Raw genomic sequence first — 15630 nt, 5'->3', positions numbered from 1 at the left:
ACCACCAACGCTGGGGGGGGCAGAGGCATGAAAATGCCATCAACCCTGCTCTTTCAGGGAAACGAGTGGGCCAGCCATCATTAGTGACCGTGATGGCTAGCCAGACGAAAAGCCTGTTTCATCTGTGGGACAGCATCTCGGGCTGCAGGTTACTGGTCGACACGGGAGCCAAGATTAGTGTCATTCCACCCAGTTCCCTTGAGATGTGCACGAGACCACGTGGCCCCACCCTTTGTACAGCCAACAACTCTGCCATCTCCACATTCCCCTGCATTTTGGCGATACGGACTGGCCACAGTCGACAAGCCCCTGCTGGGAGAAGACTTTCCCCGGACACACTGTCTCCTCGTCGGCCTACAGGGCAGGCAGCTACAACATGCAGAGACATTTCAAACCGTCCCCCTCAGATCATCAAACGAACAGGCCACTCACCTCGCCGCGGTAGAGATGGCTACAAACTATACTCATGCCTCCTCGCCGGGTTTCCAGCCATCCTGCGCCCATAGTTTTCAAATATTCAGCCACCCCATGGAGGGTAGCACCACATTTCAACCAAGGGTGCGCCCATCCACTCCAGGGTCCGCCGCTGGCACCCGACAAGATCAAGCTCACAAGGGAAGATTTTGTATGCATGGAGGAGCTGGAAATTGTCTGAAGGTCAGACAGCACATGGCCTTCACCTCTACACGTGGTACCAAAGTCCAACAACAGTTGGAGACCTTGTGACAATTAAAGGAGATTAAAAGATGTCACCATTCCCAACTGCTATCCAGTCCCACATATACAGGACTTCACGGCGAACCTCAATGGTGCCCATATTTTCTCCAAGGTCGACTTCATCAGGGGCTACCACCAAATATTGGTCCACCCCGACAACGTACAAAAAACGGACATTATCATCCCTTTCGGCATTTCGAATTTCTACGGAGGCCTTTTGGCCTTAAAAATGGCAACCAAATGTTCCAGGGACTAATGGATGCCATAGGGCGTGACATGCCCTACCTCTTTATTTACCTGGACAACATCTTGGTGGCAAGCACAACGCCACCACACCTCCACCAACTCTTTTCCCACCTACGCCATTTTGGCTGCCAACAGATATATTTCCTGGGCCACAGTATAACCAAGAATGGCACAGTGCCCTCCCAGACAAAGTAGAGGCCAATCACCTGTTCCCACAGCTTGCCACACTGAAAGGCCTGGAGGAATTTGTATGGTCAATTTCTACAAAAGGTTCATTCCCCAGGCTGTTGCTATTGAGTGACCCCTCTTTGACCTCATTTCTGCCTCCATGAAAGAACTCCATTGGGCCACTGACACTTCTGCCGCTTTCAAGAAGATGAAGGATGCCCTCCCAGCTCAGCCATGCTCATGCACCTACAGATGGAGGCCCCAACCGCCCGTACACTTGACACGTCCACAACAGTGATAGGAGCAGTCCTCCAGCAGTTCATGAAGAGTACATGAAGCCACTTGCCTTTTTTAGTCGCCATTTATGCCTGCCCAAGTTCAAATGCAGGTCTTTCAACAGAGAATTGCTGGCCCTGTTCCTGTCCATATGCCATTTCCGCTATTTCCTTGAGGGCCAAGACTTCATGGTCTTCACCGACCACAAACCATTGACCTTCACCTTCACCAAGGTCTCAGAACCCTGGTTGGCTCCTCAGATGAGACACCTATCGTACATCTCCTAATTCACCACCGATATATGCCATCTCTCAGGCAAGGACAACTTTGTCATGGACTCCCTCTCCAGGCCAGCCATAGTAGTCGCAACTACTATGAGTTGGCCTGCACACAGGAGTCAGACCCGGACACAGCCTGCTTCCACACAACCCTAACCAGCCTCCACCTGGCAGACAGCAAGACCACTATCCTCTGCAGGGTCTTCACTGACATTCCTCGGCTAGTGGTCCTAGCGAAGTAACACAAGGCGGTATTCCATCTAATACATGGTCTGTCTCACCTTTACATCCACACCACAGTCCACATGGTCTCCACCAGATTCATCTGACACGGCCTACATAAATGTGTCACAGAGTGGGCATGGGCATGCCCCGACTGCCAACTGGCAAAAATCCAGACCCTCACCTGCCCATTTCCAACATGTCTGCATGGACATCGTGAGGCCCCTCCCCGTCTCTAGGGGCCAGAGATACCTACTCACAAAAGTAGACAGACACACCAGTTGGCCCGAGGCAGTTCCCATCCCTGACATAGCCACAGACACTTGTGCCAGGGCATTCCTCTTCTCCTGGATCACCCATTTCAACATTCCATCACACATCACCATGGACTGTGGAGCCCAATTCACATTGTCCCTGTAGTCAGACCTGGCCAAACTCCTGGGCATAGACCGCATCACCACATACCTCCCCCAATCTAATTGCCTGGTTGAGCAGTTCCACCATCATCTCAAGGCTTCCCTCATGGCATGCCTAGATGGCCCCAACTAGGTGGACCAGCTTCCCTGGGTCTTCCTTGGCATCCGCACAGCCCCCAAAGAGGACCTGTAGGCTTCCACCACCAAAATGCTCTACAATGAGATGCTCACAGTGCCAGGTCAATTCTTACCCCTGACTTCACAACAGCCCCAGGGCCTCCACAGGGACCTGCAGCATCTCCAACAGCATCTCCGTCAGCCCCTACCAGACACTGTAAACCCCCCACTCATGTACCCACAGATTTAATGACTTGTGCTTTTGTGTTTGTGCGAAGGGGTGGCCACAGAGCCTCACTCCAGCACCCCTACGAGGGACCCTACAAGGTACTCCACTGCACCACCTCCACTTTCACTTTGCAGGTCAGCAACAGGGAGGAGATCTTCACGGTAGACTGCCTGAAAACAGCACATCTGGACCAGACATAGGCCGACCCTATATGGCGGCCACCACGCAGAGGCAGGCTTCCCACATGCCAAGTCGCCACTTGTTCCGGTTCTGGCGGGAGGGTTATGTGGCGACTCATAAATCTGCCTCGACGAATTGACCCCGCTGGTTCTGCACAGTCGGCGGGGCAGTCACAGCAGAGATGGCGATGCTCTCCCATCTTTTCCACTCCACGACGGAAGTTGGCATATTCGCTTGCATCAATATGACGCAAGCAGCCGCACCGATGAAAAGCAAGCACGCAAAGTTTAAATAAACATTCCTGCTGCGACCTCAGAGCTCACAGTCTGTGCCTCCAGTCTGTTCACTCACTCGCATCCAGCATGCTACACTATTTGTAGTTGCTTCCACCATGACTCCTGGCAGTCCATTCCAGGAACCAACCAGCCTCTGTATAAAGAGCTACTTGCATTGCCACTTTCAAGGAGTTGGCAACCTGGACTCCCAGATCTATCTGCACATCAATGTTTTCATTATCTTTACAAGTTCCCTTTACATCTGACATCCTAAGTGTAACTCCTCACACTTTTTATTTCCAACTTCATTTTAAAATAAATTAATATTCCCTGGCTGCCACACTGGCTCCATTGCATTCAATCAAAAGAAAATTCTTCAGGCTTGCAGTATTGAAACCGTTGACATTACATCTTCAATGTCTAGGTCACCGACCCAACTTTTGATGATTGTGCACTAATTCAGATCTGGAGCGTACACAACTAATGAAGGTTGGTCAGCTAATGGGAATAGAGTATCTAAATGCCATTAAAGACAACTAATCTATGTGCTATTAGAGGTTGTTCCACACAGCGATCCCACAGGAGAATTTTTGATGCGGCATGAATGTAGCAGCCTGTGACCAAATGGATTTTCACTTGGTGCTCTGGTTCCCTCACACTATCCAAAGATGGAAGTTAAGTTACCCTGTTAGTTTAGATATTGGCCAGGACACGAATAAATTAATTAGAGTTCATTGCCATTAACAAAAACACAACGTACAGATGTAGTGGAAGTCTGACATGCTGCAGCTTCTCAGTTAAGAAAATGAAGTATCATTAAGACACCACAAAGAGAAAATAAAATAAATAATAACACGTAATCATTGTTGTCCAGTAGTGCAAAAAATGTGTTCTGTCATTTGTGCCTTTGGGTCTTCTGTGGACTTGCAGCAGTGTTATGGTCTGATTGTTGTTGGAAAGGAATTGTTCTTGAACCTGGAGGTGCTGGGCTGCAGGTTTCTGCGCCTTCTGCTGAAAGAGCATGGCCAAGGATGACACGGATCCCTTATGATATTGGCTGCCTTCTTGAGGCAGTGCTTCAAGTAAATGTCTTTGATGGACTGGTGGTCATTGGCCATTATAGATTGTGTCTGCCATTCTCTGCAGCTTTCTGGATTCCTGGGCATTTGCATTTCCAAACTATGCAGCCAGTTAATATGCTTTTCACAGTAAAATGTAGGGTTTCTTCTTTCTTTGGCTTAGCTTCGCGGACGAAGATTTATGGAGGGGTAAAGTCCACGTCAGCTGCAGGCTCGTCCGATACGGGACAGGCAGGCACGGTTGCAGCGGTTGCAAGGGAAAATTGGTGGGTTGGGGGTTGGGTGTTGGGTTTTTCCTCCTTTGTCTTTTGACAGTGAGGTGGGCTCTGCGGTCTTCTTCAAAGGAGGCTGCTGCCCGCCGAACTGTGAGGCGCCAAGATGCACGGTTCGAGGCGATATCAGCCCACTGGAGGTGGTCAATGTGGCAGGCACCAAGAGATTTCTTTAGGCAGTCCTTGAACCTCTTCTTTGGTGCACCTCTGTCTCAGTGGCCAGTGGAGAGCTCGCCATACAACACGATCTTGGGAAGGCGATGGTCCTCCATTCTGGAGACGTGACCTACCCAGCGCAGTTTGATCTTCAGCAGCGTGGATTCGATGCTGTCGGCCTCTGCCATCTTGAGTACTTCGATGTTGGTGATGAATAATATGAATTTATTTTAAAATGAAGACGCTGTTTACATCCGGTACCGCACGGATGGCAGTCTCTTCAATCTGAGGCGCCTGCAAGCTCACACCAAAACACAAGAGCAACTTGTCCGTGAACTACTCTTTGCAGACGATGCCGCTTTAGTTGCCCATTCAGAGCCAGCTCTTCAGCGCTTGATGTCCTGTTTTGCGGAAACTGCCAAAACATTTGGCCTGGAAGTCAGCCTGAAGAAAACCGAGGTCCTCCATCAGCCAACTCCCCACACCACGACTACCAGCCCCCCCCCCCCCCCCCCACATCTCCATCGGGCATACAAAACTCAAAACGGTCAACCAGTTTACCTATCTCGGCTGCACCATTTCATCGGATGCAAGGATCGACAATGAGATAGACAACAGACTCACCAAGGCAAATAGCGCCTTTGGAAGACTACACAAAAGAGTCTGGAAAAACAATCAACTGAAAAACCTCACAAAGATTAGCGTATACAGAGCCGTTGTCATACCACACTCCTGTTCGGCTCCGAATCATGGGTCCTTTACCGGCATCACCTACAGCTCCTAGAACGCTTCCACCAGCGTTGTTTCCGCTCCATCCTCAACATTCATTGGAGCGACTTCATCACCAGCATCGAAGTACTCGAGAATGTAGGGTTTAATAGCATGCCATATCTCCTCAAACTTTCTTGACAGTAGCCTTGATGTGTTGGCTCCCAGGAGAGGACTTCCAATATCAGGAACTCAAAGGTACTTTCCCTTTCCACCACCTTCTCAGTGTGTGGTCCTTTGGCTTCCCGTTCCTTAAGATGCCAACAACCTTCTCGGTCTTGCTGATGTTAAGAGTAAGATTGTTGGTCTCTCTTTTATAATCTAACTGATCATTACCCATTATCATTAGTCAATAACAGTAGCGTTGTCAGTGAATTTATGGATCTATGGAATTAATACTATAGATGTGGATTGCTTACCATCCAATGGTGAAAACTATAGGAAATGTTGGAGCACACCAAGTTGGCAGCTTTTTGACCAGGTGCATCGTATCTGAGGGTCTGAGAAACAAGCATGGCTACAGCTTCACAGGAATGTAAATTGATAGGCAGTGGGTCTATCTCCTCAACTGCACCAAGGGAGATGGTTAAGGTAAAGGCTCCATTATTGTCACATAATACTACATTTAGAATATAACATACATGAAATTCTTTAACTTTTGTCTATCATAAGGCAGACAGAGAGCTGCTGCTTGGTCCAGTGCCCCTTACAGAAACCTACGCCACCTGGTGTTCTGAGGCAGTCTCCCCCCCGGTGCCTATTTAGCTTCTGAGATCAGACAATCCAAGGTGTATTCAGGCTATTATATTCTTGTATTACTGGGTCATGGGCATGGCATAACAAGAGAGGCAGAGGTACGATCATGGTTTTGGGTGCACAGGAGAACCTTCAGCACTGCCCAGTTTGTGCCACATCTCCGTTCCTCCATGGAAACTCACAACTGAGGTTTCCTCAAAACCGTGATGAATCAGATCCCACTGTCTTTCCAGGCTGCATGTTTGTAATCGCAGCGACTGTGCAACCATTCCCCTCACCTGCACAGTTAGCAGTTCCAGGCTACCCCGTGGGGAACTCCTCACTATTTTGTAAGCTTTCATTAAATCTTTAACTCTCTCTGCCCAAGGAAAGCAACCTCATCTCCTGCCTCTCCACATCCCTGGGACTGCCCCAGGATGCCCCTTTCGCATCTTCTCCAACACCAACTGTCTGTGCAGCTATGCACCCATCCCCAAAGGCAAGAGGATCTCCTTTTGTGCCTGCATCCTGTTTGAAATGGTTACCATCTAGCGGTTAGGGCAACGCTATGACAGTGCCAGGACCCAGATTTTAATCCTCTGCTGCCTGTAAGAGGTTTGTACATTTTCTTCATGTCTGCGTGTGTTTCCTCTGGGAGCCCTAATTTTCTCTCACCCTCCAAAAATAGACAGGATTTATGGGTTAATTGGTGTACTTGGACAGCATGGGCTCATGGGCCAGTAGGGCCTGTCAACATGCTGTACCTCTAAATTCTAAAAATATATAAATTCTATTGAATCAAATTATGAATTTCTAAAATTTATTGATAGATGGATAATCAAGATCATCACACGACAGGCAGTAGGATACAGAAAAATAATTGGGGAATGGGACTGATGGGAATGTACTGAGAGCTCCCATAGACTCATTAAGTAAAATGAGTCTCCTATGGGAGAAAATATGAAAATTAAATAATAATATAAATATGTTGATTGCAGTCTGTTCAATCTACATCAATGGATTGTGGATTGATGCGTCCTGCAGATATAACCTGATGCAGCTTGGAACCTGCCAAGGGAACAATGGTCAGTGTGGCCTACTGACAAGATTCTAGTATCAGATTCTAGTATCAGAATCAGAATCTATTGCCATGAACAAATCATGAACTTCATTCTTTTGCATCACAGTGCAAACATTCATATAAACTACCTTACAAGATCATAAATAAATGGACTATTTAGTTCACAAAAAGTCAAAGAAAGGCAGTGTCTTTGTTTCATTGATCATTCAGGAATCTGATGGCAACGGGGAAGAAGCTGTCCTTATGCCGCTGAGTGCTCATCCTCAGGCTTCTGTACCTTTTACCTGATGGTAGCAGAGTGCCTGCCTGTCCCGCATCGGACTTGTCAGCCACAAACGAGCCTGCAGCTGACGTGGACGTTACTCTTCCATAAATCTTCATCCGCGAAGCCAAGCCAAAGAAAAGAAGAAGAAGCAGAGTGAAGAGGGCATAGCTTGAGTAGTGGGAGTCTTTAAGAAAAGAGGCTGCTTTCTTAAGACAATGTCTCTTGTAGATGTCCTCAATGGAGTGAAGTCTAATGTCCTTGATGGCTCAGGTTGAGTTTACAACCGTCTGGAGATTTTTCTCGTCCTAAGCATTGGCACCACTGTGCCAGACAGTGATACAATCAGACAGAATGCTCTCCATGGTACACCTGTAGAAATTTTCGAGAGCCTTCGATGACATACCGACTCTCCTCAGACACCTCACAAAGTATAGCCACTGGCTAGCCTTCTTTGTGATTGCATTCACACGGAGGCTCCAGGACAGATCCTCGGAGATGTTGACACCCAGGGATTTGAAGTTCTTGACCCTCTCCACCACTGAGCTCTCGATGAGGAATAGATCATGTTCTCCTAACTTCCTCCTTAATAACATTTCTAAATCATTGCCTTTCAGATGGAGAACTTGCAACAGCACTTCTATTTTTAGTTACTGAGAAAAGTTGCTTCCAGGTATGGACATGTAATTTCAGGCCAAAGATTTAATACTGTAGTTAGAAAAGATTTTAAAAAAAGACCAGTTGATTGGAAAAGCCAGCTGATAGAATTACAACTTTAACATGATGCTGAGGTAATATGTTTATTAATTAAGTGGGTTTTCATGCACATCAAAGTGAACTCTCCAAGGATTGCAATACAAACATAGACTATGAACCCCATATTAATTACTTGACACAGCAAAGCTACAGACTCTGGGTAAATGTTAAAACTCACCATATGGTATTGAAAGAATGTATTGGGTAAGGTTAACAGTGACAGTCCATTCCTTTATTTTTCCATGAAAAAATAGATTCTTGGGTAATTCAAAGGACAATTACAAGCCACATGTTGGTGATGAGAAAGAGACCAAGGTAATTCAGGATGGAAGAATTCCTTTCCTGAAAAATAGTGATGAACTACCATATATTTTGGCATATAAGTCGAGTCATGGTGCACAGTGGTTTACTCGCGAATTGATTCCACTTTTATTTCAACACACTTGACTTTAAATTCCCCATTTGTTATAAGAAAAAAAAATTGGATAAATGTTCCTGGTGTCTGCACATTAGTAGAGTAACTTAATCACATCACAGTTAGAAAAGCCTTGACATGATTTGGATAGTCTTCTCATTCAAGTTTAAGTTCATTACCATCCGATGATACAAATAGAACCCAACAAAACAGTATTGCCTTGTCCTTAGTGAAAAACATGCAGACAAACAATGAAACATAAGACATGCACAGACAAACAATATACACACAGGGCAAGTATACATATATAAGAATAAATCAATAATAAATATTGTTTAGAATAAAAATTAGCATCTCGGATGATTAGTGTCAGCAGTTCCTTTGGTCGTTCAGCAGTTTCATTGCCCGCAGGAAGAAGCTGTTTCTCAGCCTGGATGTGCAGGCTCTGATACTCCTGTATCTCTTTGCCGATGGGAGTAGTTGAAAGCTTCTGGGGTAATAGGGGTCCTCAATGATCTTCTGACAATGATCCCAGTGGATCATATCAATGGGAGTTGGGGGAGGCGGGTTGGGGGGATGATGGGGGGAGCAAGACCCCAGTGATTCTCTCTGCCATCCTTATGGTCTTGTGGATAGACCTCCGATAAAATTCTCTACAGCAAACAAACCACCCTGTGATGCAGTCAACCAGGATGCTCTCAATAGAGCTCCTGCAGAATGTTGATATGATGGAGGACAGGAGCATTGCCCTCTTCAGTCTTCTCATGAAGTGTAGTCACTGTTGTGTCTTCCTGACAAGTGAGGAGATGTTATGTGTCCATGATATAAGTCACTTGTTAAGTGGACTCCAATGAACTTGATGCTCTCAACGTTTTCCACTACTGAGTTATTGATGTGTAGTGGAGGGTGGTCAAAGTAGGTCCTCCTGAAGTCCATGATCATCTCCCTCATCTTGACCATGTGGAAACTCAGGTTGTTATTCTCACACCATATCAAGAGATTTCCCGCCTGCTCTCTGAAGTGCAACTCATTGTTGATGCTGATGAGGCCGACGACTGTTATGTCATTTGCAATTTGATGACTCTGTTGGAGCTGGATCTGGCTTGCAGTCATGGGTTAGTGGCATGATCAGGAGCGAGCTGAGCACACTGCCCTGCAGTGCACCTATGGTCAGCATGACAGTGCTTGATGTCCTGCTACTGACCCGGAGAGACTGTGCTCTTTCTGTTAGGAAGACCAAAATTCAATTACAGAGAGGGGTGTTGTGTCCCAGAGAGGACAGCTTCTCCACCGGCCTCTGGGGAATGATCATACCAAACACCGAGCTAAAGTCTAATGTAAGTGAATGTTTCCATCATCCCATGGGAAATTGATCTATATTTGCACCCCCCCCCCCACCATTGGATAATGGGACCTGTAGAATGTTGACAGGTAGACTTGAAGTAGGTGCAAGACAGTTCTGTTAAAGTCATCAATCTTGCCAACCTTCCCTGATTGATTTAACCAACAAATATAGAAATTGCAATTGAAGACCATGAGAGACAGGCCATTCAACCCATTGAGTTCACTCCACCTGATCCATTCTCTCACTCAGCCACACTTCCTTGCTTTCTCCCCACAACCTTATCAAACTCTGCTTTAAATATACCAATGAACTATCTTCCACAGATGCCCATTGTAGTAAATTCAAGAGGTTCGCCACTCACTGGCTCAAGAAATTCCTTTACATCTCTGTTTTAAGTGGGTGTCCTACAATCCTGAAATTATGCCCTCTTGGCCTTGACATGGGAAATATCTTTGCCACATCTACTTTCAACATTCAAAATGCTTCTATGAGGTCCCCAATCATTCTGTACTCCAAGGGGTTCAGTCCAAGAGCAGTTAAACATTCCTCATATGCTAATACTTTCATACCAGGAATTATTCTTGCAAATCTTCTCTGAGTCCTCTACAATGCCAACACAGCTTCCTTAAATAAGGAACCTAAAACTGTACCCCATACTCCAAGTGAGGCCTCACCAGTGCCTTATAAAGCCTCAACATCACATCCCTGTTGTACCCAATTCCTCGAGATAGGAATGTCATCATTGCATTTTTCTTCTTTACTGACTCAATCTTTAGGGTCTCCTTTGCATGTATGAATTTTGAATTATTTCCCCATCCAAATAATAGTCTGCCCTTTTATTCCTTCTTCCAAACGGCATGACCAGAGACTTTCGAACATTGTATTTCATTTTCTATTTCTTTGCCCTTTCTCCTAATCTATCCAAGTCTTTCTGCAGCATCTCTGTTTCTCCCTCATTACCTACCCCTCCAACTATCTTTGTACCATCTGCAAGTCATTTATTCTGTATTCCAAGTCATTAACATACAAAGCAAAAAGAAACAGCACCAACAATAATCCCTGTGGTAACCAACCAAAATACCCTTTATTGCCACTCTACTTCCTGCCGATCAGCCTAGGTTCTACTAATGCAAGTATGTTTCCAATGGGCCTCACGTGCAGCTCCTTGCAAATATACAGCATCCACTGCATGTCTTTTGTCCAGCCGGCTTGTGGTTTTCTCAAAAAAATTGCAGTAGCTTTTTCAGGCAAGATTTTCTCTTAAGGAAACAATGCTGACTTTGGCCTATCTTGGAACTCCATAACCTCATCCTTAGTTGTTAATTTTAGAGTGCCAAGAGAACAGAAGCAATTTTCATTACAGTTTGCCTTTTAAACTGACTTATGGCCAGGATTTTAATTTTGCATACAGTTGTAAACAATTGCTTGAAGCTGGAGAATACAACATACTTGGCATAAATTATCTGTCTTACTATATTTCTGATCGGACAGGCAAGTTCAGCTCTCTTCAGTGATAATATTAATACAAAGATTTCATAATTTTTGACCACCAGTTACCTTTGTCAATCATGGTGATCTTCAACTATCATCAAAGCCTCACTGTTAATGTTACCTACCAAACTGTAAAATGATTGTTGTCTATGAGCTATTAATTTGCAGATGCATTGCCTTCCCTCTCACATTGTCCAAAAGCCACAGTGAAGAGCAGAAAACAGTGTGCAAAATGTCTGCCCTTTCTCAGATTCCCTCCACAAAAGTCTCCTCCAGTCTGGTGCCCTTGACATGTGCATTAGCAAAATATTTGGCACCTTTTCTCCAATCAGATTCAAAATCCAGGAATACTGTCAATCTAAAAACCTCCCTAATGACACAATTGTGTCTGAAATGTTTTCTTTTTCCCCTCCTATGTATTTGAAATGCACTTGAAAAAAAAAAGAACTGGAATTTACATTGGTCATTTCCATGAAATCAGAGCTTATTTGCAATTCACATGAAATACTACAATTCCGAGACTGCTTTTCTCCATGCACTCACTGACAGGCAAACATTTGCATTTATATTCAGCCTTTCTCAGATTCTCGCTTGTGGATTGTAGCTTCTATGCAAAGTAGGAAAACGCCACCTCCAGCATTCAGGGTTTTTTTTCTCAACATATTGCTCCGCGGATGTGACATGACAAATTAGTGTAAAATCAGTTAATTAATGTTGTTTGGAGTACAAATGATTTTCTTCTAAAAAAGTGCAATCTTTATGTCTACTGAGAGGATCGACAAGGGGATTTCCGATGATGCAAAATTGAAAATGGACGCTAATTTGGATTATGTATGAATGTCTCTTGAATGAAGATTGAACCTTTAACCCGAAAGTAAGAGCAATAATACTCAGCCCAGGATGTCACCTGAAAACTGCACAAAGGCATTGAAACAATTCTCTTGCTGGACCGTTCTCACCACAGATTTCCCAAGATATCACTCTTAATTTGATGTTTAAATATGTGACATTGTGTATTAATAGATAATTGGCATCATCACATTGTTTCTGAGAATAGGATTATCATTAGTCTGCATGTGTGAGGTGCTTAGGAAACGGACAAAGATCACCAGGGAGGAGATAAAGCCATGATTGAATATCAGACATTCATATTATCACTAAAGGGAGCAGAAACTTGCCTGTCAAATCAGGAATACAGTAAAACAGATCTCTGTTGACAACTATGTCATGTTCTCCAACTGCAGGCAATGGTTTCCAAAAGTATGTAAAATTAAAATCCTAGCAGTAACCCAGTTCACCATTGCAGGCAGAAAGAAATGAAAATTACTTCCCGTTTTTCTTCACTCTAAAATCAACAGCAGTAAGTATCGTGCCATTGAAAGCCAAACAATGAACACATTAATATTATAAGATTAACTGAAGTACTTTTATGACAAGCTAGACAGGATGTAGTTTATTTATAAATATTAGTTTCCTTCATGCACAGTAACAAACTAGTTGCAATTTTGATGGACTGTATTACAAAGAGCACTAACTCCTTTCCAGCACTAAGTTGTCAACCTGAACAATGCTGGGGAATGAACATCAGAAGAAGATATTTCTGGACTGTCATCTGCTGTTTCCTAGCAACTAACTCGAATCAGTATTGCAGGAGACTCTGGAACCATTCAACTATCTGAGTTTTTGCCTGCAGGTGGTGTATGACCTGAAGTGCACTGAAGTGTCAAAGAAGCAATACTATAATTTATATTGACCGAACCAAAATAATTATTTACCATACTTGCAGATAATTTGTCAACTTTTGTTCTGCTTTTTCGCCCCCCAAAGAATACAAGTTACTCTTTGGAAGATTTCCAACTATGCACACTGCGGACCGTTAGACCATTAAAAATGTCAGTTTGATATTTGCAACTGGAAAGTTGTTTCTGATTTTTTTTAAACTGTAGAACTATATTCATATAATGTTGAATCTGGCATTTACAAAGCCTAAAATGGAAGAATTAAAAAAAAAAGATTAATCATCAAATTAAATATAAAAGTAACATAAAAGTATCTACTTAAAATAGTGTGTTCTCAATTGACATTAGAATATCCACATTGCCAAGGTCTACATTATGATATTGTCACAGATAGAGATATGTTTTTCTATTCGTTTTCAGCCTCAGTTTCTCCAATTCCAATTTCAACTCAAAAGATCGATCCTCCAGAAAATTATCTAACAACATATTTTCCCTCAGTTACATAATATTTCACTTTAATCCTCTGTATTTGTATTTTTCTCATCCAACGTTTGACTCCAGTCAGCTTTATTGCCTTAGAAATAACCATCAGTTCCTCTTTTCTCTTGCTCTGCAGCTCTGCAGGTGATGGTTGAGGCAAAAATGGATCAACCTTCATTATTTCTGTTTTTACACACACGAGCTTTAAATTAGCTTGAAAAAAAAAATTAACTAATAAATCACAAAAACTCAAATTTTGAATCCGAAAGGACGAGTCCCCAAAAACATATCTATATCTGTGACAATATTTAATGTGTTCTGCAGTAATTGTCCGTGGCTACGTAAAACATTCATTTGTTCCAACCCAATGTATTTTTTTAAATATCACATGACATAGAGTAAAGATGCTGATAATCAACCTTGTATATACGTAAAAAAAAGGCACTGCATTAGATTCTAAAATTCAGGATGTCCTTTCCTTCAGTGATTATGGTGTTTTAATGCATGTGTTATACATACAAGAAAACATCCCACTCTCACCTATTATGATTGAATGTCAGGATTCACACACACAAATTTGACTCACTCCAATATCTGGCTGAAATGTTGTGAGGAAGACTTTATTCAATGGTGCTGATGGCAAGGCCATTCTGACAAAATCCCCCAGGACATCAAGCAAAGAGAATCTATTGAGTTGCAAAAGGAAACAATTGGAATATGATCAATTCTCTTCATTATTGCCCAAGTAATATTAGTTGTGTTGCATACAGAAGCAAATCAGAATCTTTGAAACAAAGACAAAATGCTCTCACAATGTTGTCACAAGATTCATGTGTAAAATTCAGTTTTGCTTGAAGATAATTAAATTCAACATGTACGATTTCACTTCAATCCTTTGAGTCGAAAGATAAAATCTGTCTACAGTAAAGTAAGTGCTAGTTCTGAAGCAGGATTTAATTTAATCTTATTAATAAACCCTTTCCATATACTTGTCTGCTGTTTTAAACTTCACCAGCTTTTTGCTAATTATTCAATCTAAATTTATTGCGCGTTGATTATCGCTAATTGCATTTTAGGTAAGTTTTAACCCATCAAATCATAAGTGCTACACTTACTTACATGTTCAACGTGCCCCATGAAATGATCCCGCTGCAGATATTAGGATGGGGACAGCAAAGAATTATCCAAAACACCTTATGTCATAAAACAAGAACTCGTGGTCCATAGATAAGAAGGGTTATATTTGATAACACTGGAAAAGAACATTAAAATTACAAAGCACTAGTAATACAACATGGAAAATGACCCTTTGACCAAACCAAGTCCATACTGATCATCATTAACATGCATGCAATTCACCGTCATGCAAATTATATACAAGCTCTGTCCTCATTATCATGAGCTGAAACACAAGAGGCTGTAGACAGGAAGATTATGGAAAAAACACAGTCATGCAGCAGGAAGTCAGTAGATCTCGCAGCATCCATAGGAGGTAAAGATATTTTACTGTTATTTCAGGCCTGAGCCCTTCTTCAATATATCTTTACATATATATATCTTTACCTCCTATGGATGCTGTGAGACTTACAGAGTTCCTCCAGCTTTGTTACCACGATTTCAGAGATCAGGCAGTTTTAAAAAACTTAAGTCTGACATCTCCCCTTAACTTTCTTCCCCTCACCTTGTACTTGTGTTTTCTACTCTCATTCCAGGAAAAAGGTTCTGGCTGTCCACCTTATCTATGCCTCTCATTATCTTGTAAACCTCTATGAAGTCACCTCTCCTTCATTCCAAAGCAAAAAGTCCAAGCTCTGTTAACCTTGCTTCATAAGGCATGTTCTCCAATCCAGGCAACATCCTGGTTAATCTCCTCTGCCCCCTCTCCATAGCTACCACTTCCTTCCTGAATTGAGCCAGCCAGAACTGA

This window comes from Narcine bancroftii, chromosome 1 (genome assembly GCF_036971445.1).
Source record: "Narcine bancroftii isolate sNarBan1 chromosome 1, sNarBan1.hap1, whole genome shotgun sequence".
Classification (NCBI taxonomy): Eukaryota; Metazoa; Chordata; class Chondrichthyes; order Torpediniformes; family Narcinidae; genus Narcine; species Narcine bancroftii.
The sequence above is the reverse complement of the archived record's forward strand: the minus strand, read 5'-3'. Positions refer to the sequence as shown.